The sequence below is a fragment of the Cornus florida genome, unplaced genomic scaffold, assembly GCF_030987335.1.
Source record: "Cornus florida cultivar Cherokee Brave unplaced genomic scaffold, ASM3098733v1 CherokeeBrave_3.0.0_Hap2_Chr07, whole genome shotgun sequence".
In the NCBI taxonomy this organism is placed as follows: Eukaryota; Viridiplantae; Streptophyta; class Magnoliopsida; order Cornales; family Cornaceae; genus Cornus; species Cornus florida.
In genome coordinates, this window is record NW_026775577.1 from 8,537,377 (window position 1) to 8,548,250 (window position 10,874).

Genomic DNA, 10,874 nt, shown 5'->3' on the forward strand with positions numbered 1-10,874 from the left:
TGTATAAAATTTATTGACTGAGAAGCAGAAGTTACCTTCATGGCATATAAGGGGAACCGGTTGAACACTTCCTTCTGAGATAGACCCTTGGCTACTTCAATGTCCTTAGGAGTCCACATGCTCCTGTAGTATACTATAGCGGTCTGACCATCCTTGAGCATGGTCTCGTTCGGCTTCGCAGATGATCCGTCTGTTCGAATGAAGCGAGGGTTCCATGGTGCCGATCCAGAGGCAGAGGTATGCCTAGAAAGGGTAAGAGGCCTAGTCAGAGGAGGCCTGGTTAGAGGTTGCACGGATACATTTGGTCCAGAAGGCCTAACCCTCTGTGACAAAGGAACGTCATCAGGGCTAAGAGCACTCTCAGGCTGATGCCTTTTTCCTCTCGTCTTTTCCCGTGCGGTAGCAGTAGCAGAGCTGGGAAGGTTGCTGACAGAGGGGGTCACGTTCGGGTTAACGGTCGTAGTATTGGAGATCGAGTCGTTAGCCGTCACGTTCGGATCGGTGGAAGGAGTGGTATCAGAAATAGTGGCAGAAGAAGATACTGAAACTGGGGAAGAAGTTGCTGCAAGGGCAACAACGGCCCTGGGGGCAGCCTTCTTCCTGCTAAAGGAAGGGATCTGGAGCTGACTCATTGTCTTACCGAGGGCTGAGAGAGCAAGGAAGTTGTCTGAAGCAAGGAGATCCGAGCAGGAGGGAATGTTGGTCAGAACGTACTGCTCCAAGTAGTTATCCCTATCCCTGCACACACCGTAACTCAAATCATCACAATGAATGCCTAAGGAACGGCATAAGAAAGTACAAAAGCGAGAAACGCAAATCTCGCAAGGACAGTCACTCTTATGGGTTTTGTATTTTTTATATGAAGGGATAGAACACTCTCCAAAAGCGCTCGGGATAGGGAATTCCTCTGCGGCTGGAGAAAACCAGGCTCCCCTAACCCCAATTATATTTTTCCTCCAACCCTTCTCAGACTTGATTTTATCTTTGTAGATAGACCTCTTCTCAATTGGATAGAAGTGGTAAAACAGTTCATCAGTTCTGATCTTGCTAACCTTGTAATAGAGGACAATATCTACGAGGTCCAGATCTAGACCTCTGTCACGGTTCAAAAGCAACATAACAGATAAAACCCTAAGGAAATTTGGGTTCACTTGCAAAGGGGAAAGTTTCAGTTTATTAAAAACATAGTTAAAGAAGGGATGCAGAGGGAACCTAAGGAGGTTAAGATGAAGGTGGGAAAATAGAACCTCGCCGGAAAGAAAGCCGGCACCAGTTCTAATATTCACCTCTTTCGTGCAATTTCTAATTTCTATATCGTCAGGAAGATGAAGTCTCATGCGAAGAACATCTAAATCTATAGTCATGGTGAGAATGAATGAGGATTTTAAGGGAGAAAAAGAGGTCTTCCGAAAGAAAAGGGCGAATAAAACTAACCTCAGAGAGAGAAAATACCAAGGGTACTGCAAGGTCGCTAGAAAAATGAGCTTTTACAAGAGATCGCCGGAGAAGATTTGAACAACAGTAAAGCAATATGGAGACTGTAAAGAGAATCGATAGAACGTCTATGAAGCTTATAAAGACAAGGTGGGCCCGAAGGCCGAGGAGTCAGGAAAGCGAGGAGTTTTTTGAATCTCGAAGTACTGGCCCCCAAATCCAACCGTCCATTCTTCCATGCGATCTTCTCGAGCCGTCAAGTCATGATTAGCAGCCTCTAATAATTACCCCCTAATTAATAGGGAGTAATTATGGGGGCAGTTGAGGATACAATAAGGATATGGGCCGGTTATGGTTCCCGGATGTGGCATCGGGGCAAACAATTTAAATACAGCCCATGCAAGAGTACCACAGAATGGGCCGAGCTCGGAGGATCCACCGAAGAAGACCAAGCCCATTGGAAAGAAGGCCCAAAACTAATAGTCCAGCAACATTTGTAATTGCCTATAAAAGGGCAGTGAAGAGAGAAAAAAGGGGATTCTAAATGGAAAGTGTAATGAAACTCTATCCAAAGATAGAGAGAAAATTCTTTGCATCTTCAGATGTATACTTACATTAACTGTTTTATTCACTCCTAAATAACTATGTAGTATTATGGGATAAGTATGTAAATTTGTAAAACAAATCTGTCATGCTTACTTGGATTTAATTAAAGGTTATATAGATTATCTGTATTATCAATCATGGATCTGGGTGAGTAGTGTTAAATAGGTTTGTTAAATAACAAAGTTTTAACATGCTTAATGTGAAGCAGTTGATGTTTACAATTGAGCGATTGACTGTCGATTGTTGGATATACTATATTGTTAATAATTATGTTTATTATTTGTATTGTCAACTGTGGATTTTGGATTACTGTTGGATATACTATATAGTTGATAATTACAGTTATTACTTGTGTTGTCAACTGGGGAGGTTGGATTACTTGCACCGGTATGGGACGGTGGCATGCCTAGGTTTGGATTAGTTTCAAAATACTAAATCCTACCTACACGGAATAAAGGAATGGATATTAAAATAAATCCTACTTATAATTGAGTCATATAAGCTGAATGACTACTCGGATTACTCGTAAGTTATGTTAAGTCAAAAAAGCTGCACAAGCTGAATAACTAACTGGATTTTTTTATGGTTAGGACGAACTTTAAATATATGTTATGGTACTGCGATCTGAACTTGAGTCTCAGAGTCGTCGGTTAGGGAGCGTATATGCAATAGGATGCGTAGCTGGATATGAGAGGTTGAGGTATACTCTGTTAGGTCTGGGTACTCATGCCCACCTTTAGGTGCGTTTTCAAATGTTGTCTTCTATTCAGGTTGAGACCCCCTCCATAGTCCAGTGAGAGTCTTGTAGTGTGAATATACTTATGTAAGGACTATTAGCTATTGTTGAATTGCTTAGGAGGTATATGCGTATCGAGTTTCTGCTTGGATTGTAGAAGGTTATATCTTGTTTGTGGGCCTGACCCACTTCTATTTTTTAGGTACTCGTCAGTTCCAGACTTAGATCTGATTATGCTGAGCAGAGATTACTACTCACTCTTCTGACGACGTAGGACTCTCTCCGTAGTTTATTTTTTTTTTATGTTTCTTTCAGTTATCGTTATTTTAGTTTGGATTATTATTAGGGGTCCACTAGAGATAGATTCCCGAGTTGTTTAAACTATTGGAGGTTTTTCAGATTATTGGGATTTAAGTATTAATTTTAAAGAATTTTATTTTAGTTTCTTTCAGCTTGTAATATTTATTCTTAATTCATTTTGTCATCTATGTTCGCTTTTAAAATATTAATTGTTTGATATTTCCCTCGGGTTTAGGCCTGCGCTTGATCAACCCGTGTCCCGGATCCGAGGGGTATCACAGTAAGGTAACACCTTCTCTAGGGTCAGCTCCGATATTCAACATTGACCTCCTGAACTATCTTGGTAATAATAAGTGTTATTATTAAACCTGCTATACATTCAACTGATAACTCATCAACGAACCGAAAGATTTAAATACCTTATCAGTTGTTGAGAGCATCCACTTCCATAATTGCTTCCACTAGATGGAACTTGATATAAAGTGTGAATCACCACTTATATCCATCTAAACCGTCTCGTGATCCATTCTATTCGTATGAACTGAAGTCCTACCAGAAAGAAATAGACAAGAACTAAGCTGACTTAACTTATCAGTCAACTAATATCCCATCCAGAATCATAACCTTTGTGCTAAGTCAGCAATCCCTCAACTAAATCCGTGGAAAATGCTCTCTTATTTCCACTTTAATATAGGGAATGACTGTAAATGATCGAGTGATATCTGATGGTCCATCTCGACTATCTAATAAATATTACACTGGAAGACAAAATCACTATGTCCCCCCTACCTGTCCTTCAAACGTCTACTTCATACCGTGAAACATCATGTTTCCACTAGGATAAATAAAGAACTAAGAGTTATAAAACTCAATCCTTGCATCCTCTATCTAATTTGTCTGTAGAAAGTACCGTTGATTCGGTACCACCAACTTTCGTTTGTACCTATTGTTTAAATTGGAGCATCTTCAAAAGCGAATTCTGCAACTAAATCTATCCACCACTGATTTGTGATAAACTTACCGATATTAAAAGTCAATCGGTAATTCCATTTATCAATAGTCAACTAAGACTTTAACTCAACAAAAGTCAACAAACTACGACCTTTCCATACATATCATGCACCTCATCTTTATATAGGTGTTTGGTCTCACCATCTTGTCTTTGACACACCCTGCTTCTTTAAAACAAGTTAATGACAATCCGACTTCTTTGTCTAACTTCAAAAGAATATGAAATCTTTTCATCCTCTACATAAGTCATTAATTTCCAAGCAATAACTAATTGTTGCAAATTATGACTAAAAAAATAATTCCATATTATTTATGGAAATGAAGAGACTTAATTTCCTCCTCTATGTGCAACACCAGCAAATTCCTCCTAATGACACACCCTCGTGAATGAATTCTTGATTAAGAATTTACTGATGAATATTTATTCAGTCTCCTATCCTCACTCGGTGTCATTCCAATAAGTACTTAATCCAGCACTAAATCCTCCTTCCGACTTGGTAACAACTTCTGAAATTTTCAAGAAGATGTTCAGCAAATCTAGCACCTCTGATAAATCATCATAGTGTTACAGTGATCTTTATTTACCACCACCTCATACATACCGAAACATTAACAACCACCAATATCATGGCATTGTAATATGATAAGAATCCATACCTAACATAAAGTATATCAAACTAATCATTCTAGATTGTTTAACTCGTAGTGATGGTTTAACTATCCCATCCCAAAACACACCATAATGACATATGTTCAGGTCCAATAGATTGGTTAGATTTATGTGTATGTACCAAATGCTATGACCGTACGCTCACAAATCTAGCGTAAATAGCGCTATTACTCCATGTTATTAAAATAATAGTTGGTTGATCACACACTTGTGTCCCCAACTAAACCACATACCAAATCCTGAGTAATTAACAAAAAAAATAAAACACGTATGATAAATATAATAAAACAAGATATACTCCTACTTAGAATATCGTTCTTTCTAAAATAATAAAAAAAAAAGTCTCCTTTGAAATCATCCTTACTAAATTGTTTTAAAATTTCCTTTTATAATTTCGTAAATAATCATACAATCTCGAAACATATCCTTTAAAACATAGCTTAAAAACACAAATGTTTGTCTAAGCAAATACCAAGAGCTTAACCCTCATCCTTCTTATATGTGGAGTGTAAACTGTCTAACTTGGCTTTATAAAGCGAATTAGAATGTCACAACATAATACCAATGCCCTCTTGTATGTGATTTAAAAATTATGTATTTCGTTCTGATAAGAACACATCCGATCCCCAAACTCCTGAACAATACTTCTTATATACATCTTTTAGAGATGAAAAGAAAGCTTAATTATTTGTAGATTGATCAACCCCAATTCTACTAAGAACATTCGCTATACTACTAGCAATTCAGATCACCTCGCGTGATCATCCATCTTCAAGATTTAGTACCCTCTCTATTGGATACACATAAATCCCCTCCATTAGGATCCTCTTCGGCTCCTACTCCTCGCTTGTCTCCTTTTTTAGATCAACTGAAGTCGTGTTGGCCCTGATATACGGTGACCTATCACGTACACCTAAATCCTTTCTTGGCTTATACTTTTAAAGTAACGCCAAACAAACCTAAACCATCGATCCCTAACTCTGCCTTTGGCAACGAAATCGATAACGTACTCCTTTACTCCTTTGGGTCTTTATCGCTTTCACTTTGAACCAATCATTTTCCTAGTGCCAACCATTCTATGATTACAGAATATAATTGATATCAGTTCCTCCTAACAAACCGTAAATAAAGTACAACGAATCCTAATATGGGCTCTAAATTTTAAGAAATGCAACGCAAAAGTCACATAATGAAAGACACTCCTAAGGATACTTGAACCTGGAGTGCTCTGATACCAACTGTGATACCCCCGGATTCCCGAATACGGGTTGGCCAGGCCCAAGCCCGAATACCCGAGGATATCAAAAACAAAATCGGTAATAAACGAACACGGAGTACAAAAGAATAAAGAAGAATAAATAAAATGCTGACAAGAAACTAAAATGATAATTTAATAATAAACCTCAGAATATATTTCCATTAATTAATAAACTCTTCTGATACAACCGATCCTCCAAAATACAACTCAGGAATCCATACTGTGTGGACCCCTAGAAAATCCAAACTAAACAAATGACAGCAATAATTGTCTAAATCAGGAAACTGGATCATAAAGGAACTCCTGTGTAGCATCGGAAGAATGAAGTAGACTGATCTTCGCTCAGCATGAACAACCTGTACTCCTGACGAATACCTGAAAAATAATGGTGGGTCAGGCCCACAAACAAGTTATACTCTACTACAGTCCAAGCAGAGATCCGATACATGTATACATCCTAGTCAATTCAACAGTAACTAGTAGTCCGTATATATATATACACACACTAAAAGAACCTCACTAGACTATAGGGTTGTCTCAACCTGAATAGTAGGCAACATACAAAATGTACATATAGTGGGCATGTGTACCTAGACCTACCAGGGTACATAACTACACTATATCTAGCTACACATCCCTGGCGATATACACGCCCTAACCACCGATTCTAAGACTCAAGCTCATATCATGGCACCATACTTATATATATATAATCGAGTAACCATGCTATCCAGTATAAATTAATCTTCCATAAGTCATTCAACTTGTTCAGCTGACCTGACTTGAATAGAAATAGGACTTAACATTTTAGTTAATCTATTCCCTTATATAATAAATTAATCCACCATAAGTCATTCAACTTGTTCAGCTGACCTGACTTGAATATAAGTAGGACTTAACATTTTAGTTAATCCATTCCCTTATATAAAATAAGTAGGACTTAACTGATAAGTTAATCCGTCCCTAGAATGTCACCGTCCCATACCGGTGCATTAAACCACACAATCCAACAATTGATGTACCGATTAAGGAAATATATCAAACAATCCAGAAATAACTATGATAATATGATATCAAGTTATCACAAAATAGGAATGACTTATTATTTATTTAAGTTTCCTATATCATATGTTCTACACAAACTGAATCTTATACATGATGATATTTTATTATACCGTCAAATAAATATTTTTCATATCCAAATCATCCTACACATTTAATTTCAATTGCTAAAATATTTTAAAAGATTAAATCCATTTGTTCGTTTAAAACATACAAATAGCAAGCATCATTATGATTGAGTCTATTTAAATTTATTTAAACCCAAACCTAGTTCCTATTTAATGTTTAGGAATCCTAGGCATGTTTTTACGTTCCATCATTCAACAAATATGTTTCTACGTTCCATCATTCAAATCAAAATCATGCATTTATCAATTCATAACACAAGAATAGATATGAACCAAATTCATAAAACCTATGTTCTAATGCAATTAAACATACATAATTAATTAATTTTATATGTTTAATAAATCCTAAAATTTCCTAGGTATGTACAGAAACACGAATCAAAGTGAAAGAGATAGAAGAAGAACTTGCCTTAAACTTTCGGATCGAAAGTTAAACTTCTTCTTCCTTGATCTTCTCTCTATAGGGTTTTTCTTCTCCTTCCTTCATTTTCCTCCTTCCTTCTCTAACTCTCTCTCTCTAGAATATATCACATGAATATTTATATCCCCCTTTTACAACCTATAGTTATATATTTATAGGCTAAATAAAATAACCCTAACCTTTTTCCCAATCCAAGTTAACTTAAAAAAATATATATATATATTAAAATATTAAAAAGATAAGTAAAATATGTTACGTATATAATTTATGTATATCTTTATTAAATAAATAAATTATACACATCCCATTATTTATTAATGGATTATCCAATAATACCTAAGTTACCATAATATTATAAAGTAACTTAAAACATAATACGTATTAAATCTATGTATATTTTTATTATTTAAATATAACACATATCCATCAGATTAAATATTACTACCCAAGTTATCATAAAAGTAATTAATAAATTACCCATTATTTATTAATGCATTATCCAATAATACTTAAGTTACCATAATATTATAAAGGAACTTAAAACATAACACGTATCAAATCTATGTATTTTTTTCATTATTTAAATATAAAACATAAATATCAGATTAAATATTATTACCCAAATTACCATAAAAGTAATTAATAAATTACTCATTATTTATTAATGCATTATCTAATAATATTTAAGTTATCATAATATTATAAAGTAACTTAAAACATAATACGTATCAAATCTATGTATATTTTTATTATTTAAATATAAAACTTATACATCAGATTAAATATTACTACCCAAGTTATCATAAAAGTAATTAATAAATTACTTTCCCTTTTATATATGTATATAATATATATCTATATATATATATATATATACACAACTATCCATGGGTAATAATCCGTACCCATCCAACCTCCTTTCCAAATAGTCCATGGGACCCAATTGGTTGGCCCATTACTACTAACCATAACCATAAAATAAAATAATAAAATAAAAGAAAATATTTAATTTACAATTAATCAAAACACTATTTAAGCACATAATCTAATTAAACAATTAACACATAAACAAATACAAATAATACATAGACACATAATCAAATACTCAAGTAACACTTAATTCAATTAAACTCATAAGTAATTAATCAAATAATCAATTAAATAATTAAAAATACAATTAAAATAAATAAATAAATACCGAGACTATCCTTTTAAAATTAGGGGTATTACACCATAAACACTAAGTATACAAAGCGGACAATATCTACATGAGTTGAGGCAGGTTGTGACGATGATATCAGAGCCGATCCCCAACTAGAAATGGTGGCGTGCACAAGCCCATACGGGTCAGCGAGAACGCTAGATCCCAAAAGGGGATGATTGTGATGTCCCAAATCGTCTAAGGCCTTAATTATGTAAACGCATTTTGAACAAAATCATGAACACTGAGAGTGTACACAGCGAACAATATCTATAAGAGTTAGTACAGGTCGTGACAATTATTAAGTCCCCCTCTTCTCCCTTCAATTATTCCATTTCTTTCCACTTTTTAAAGGAACACAAAATAAGGTTTCCTTTCAAATCCATCCACTCTTTTACCCTCCTTTCTTTCGATCCAAGCTTTCCCTAAAGCATGAAACATATATGACTACTATATATTATTTAGCATTAGTACATTATTGACACATGAGAAATTACATAAATAACTTTGTAGATTGGGATTGGCTTTGCTGAATTTTGCAATGCCTTTGACACCTTTGAAAGATCTCATTTTATAAATGAAAGACAAATTTTATACTAAAAATGATCAAGTTTATATGATATCTCAAATTTTAAATATTTTATTTCCAAGTTAAGGTCAATTTACCTAATTATATATTTTATTACAAACTATAGGAAGTGTTAGGTGTACATAATCTCATTTAGGGGATTGCCAGCCAGTGATGCAGCTTAAATCTTCTATTGAGTCCTTATATGTTGTTTTTGCTAATATTACTCATCTTCTCTCTATCTGTGTAAGAGGTCTTCTTTGGCATGGGCTCCTAGGAGTGTCAATGGTGTAGCTCATTTAGTGAACAAATCGGCTTTGTTGGCCGCTTGTGGCAATCTGGAGTGGGGTGTCTGGCCTAAATGGCTTCTGGACGCCCTTTCTCTAGAATGTTGTTTTTCTTTTTCTCAATAAATTGTTCTCTTGTTTGGTGTTAAAAAATAAATAAATAAATAAATAAAACTGTTTCGATTTTAAAACTCGTGATCTCTTACACAATAAGTATTATCTTTGTGTCAAAATTATATAAGTGAATAAATTGAACTGAACCAAAATCTAGGAGCCCTAGCATTATAATAGAAAAAATATCTTTATGGCCGGGCCACCAAAGTCTAAATAGAAGAAAAATGACATGCACCAACCAGGGGCCCTCTCTCTCTCTCTCTCCCCTTATGCTCCACTAGTGGTGCCCTTAAAAGACTTGAAAAAGAGAATATTATTAATCATTATAATTAATAAAATTCTTACCCTATGTCTTTCTTCACAAGAATAAAAACTTTATTGGGTATTAATGGGATTTATCATTATGATAAATAAAATTCTTACTCCATGTCCTTCTCACATGAATAAAAAAGTTTGGTATATGTATAAAAAGTTATGGAAGGGTGTCCTAAACTTGTGTTGTGTGATGGGACTCTATAGATTTATGTGGCTCCATTTCAACCAAGATACAATCCAGATGCGGATCTTCACCCGTTGGGCAATGCCCACAATGTCCTAGTGTAAAAGATAAATTTTCCATTGCAATATTTTTTTTTTTAAATAATAGTAATATTTATTAAAATAAATTTATTTTCCGAAAAAATTTCCACTCCAAAAATGAGAATAACAGTAATGTATTAGTCAATTGAAGAAGATCCTCAAAATGTAAAATTTTAAAATAATAATGGAAAATTATTATTATTTTCAATTGACTTACATAATGCAGTGTTACATTTCGCTTTAGTTTGTGGTATTTAAGATTGTAACACAATTAAATTAAATTGTAATGATATTGTATTTCAATTTTTTAAGTGGTTTAATAGAAGGTGCAACATTAAATCAAGCATCCGTGTGTGTATATATATATATATATATATAGTAATGTATTACTAATAAAAACTGCAACATTAAATCTGAGTAAAAACGGTTCAGAAGAAGTTTCCATTCCTACGTCTATTGTCCCTATTTTCAATCATCTAATCAAGATCTCATGTCAATT